This window comes from Echinococcus granulosus, assembly GCF_000524195.1.
Source record: "Echinococcus granulosus chromosome Unknown EG_S00029, whole genome shotgun sequence".
Lineage (NCBI taxonomy): Eukaryota > Metazoa > Platyhelminthes > Cestoda > Cyclophyllidea > Taeniidae > Echinococcus > Echinococcus granulosus.
Window position 1 is genome coordinate 483,480 of NW_020170409.1, and position 1,424 is coordinate 484,903.

The following is a 1,424-nucleotide window of genomic DNA, read 5'->3' on the forward strand; positions in this document are numbered from 1 at the left end:
GAAAATCGGTCAGCCAAGTCGGCCTTCACTTCAAGTACACTTCAAGTCGGTCTTTTCAAGCGGATTACGATTTATCCAGACATTCCATCAATCCACATTTGCGATTCCTTTTCCCATCTTGGAATGTGGAATGCTCCACGCTGAAATTTTACTTTGGATGGAGTCTCTGTCAACTGGAGCAACTATTTCATTTAATAAATTTTGTGCTCTGGCTTATATTCCAATTAAAAAGGTGTCAGTTGTGGCCAACCAATTCTTGTTTCCGTTTCGTTAAACCGTGAAATTCAGAGCCGCTTCCTGTAGCGACATTTTCAGCACAAATTCTTTTTAAATTTCCTGTTTAATCGGCTCATTAACCAGTGGCTCTTTGATTAATTTGAAAAAATGGCAAAATTCGCTCTATTTAAATAATAAACATGCAATGGAATAATGCCAAGTCAAGAATTCCTAATTCTTCGACCTGGTTACCCAGTTAGAATACTTGAGAATTAGAACGCGGACCTCTTTCCAGACCTTTTATGGGTGGCTACGGAAAAGTGGACCAAGTTAGTGAAAGGCGATGTAAAAGGTGTCGCCCTCCTTAATGGCAGGCTGTGCGAAATCCACTGACCCGGCAAAAGCACCAATTCATTACAGCCACATGTCTTATGTTTCGTCGTCGTTATCGATATGTGTGTGTGTGGATGGCCTATTCCGCAAACAGTCTTGTGGGAGCAACGGAATTAGAAATTATGCATATATGCGCATGAGGTACGCCTCCGGTCCACCTACGCTTAGCAGGCGGTGACAAATTTACGTGTGACATTAGCAACCATCAGACCGTAATATACGCGCAGGCGCACTTACAATCGTTGTTCATGGGCCATGCGCATGCGTCTATTCTCTGGTTTGGAAAGGAAGTTCGTCCAAAGGACTCATTCAGGTGGGGGTAGATTATATCACCCTGGGTATCCGTGACGTCGCATTAGAGGTGTGAAGGCAAACAATCCACTCACTACCCTCCTCCCTCCCCTGAGTATTATGCACTTTTGTGTAAGGAAGCACCATAAATTTTCAGCTCTGGCGACGTTGAAGGGCAACACCCGCTACTGTCACCACATCTAGCACATCCGCATTACACACGCAAATGTGTGTGTGTGTGTGGATGTGGATTTAATCTAACCAAGTGGTGGTGGACGGACAAAAAGGCGGGAGAAGTTATAGACGCGTGCGCAAGCTCGCTAAAATTGCAATTAATCACCCGCGGTATCCGTGCCAGAGAGCAAGCGGGCGAGCGGGCGGACGGACGGACGGACGCGCACGCACGCTTTCATATGAGCGTGTGACTTGTCACACGCGCACAAACGCCGGAGATCAAAGCGGCTCATTAATCAAGTCCCATGTGAATGTGTACATACACAAACACTGGGGTTATGTGAGTGGGC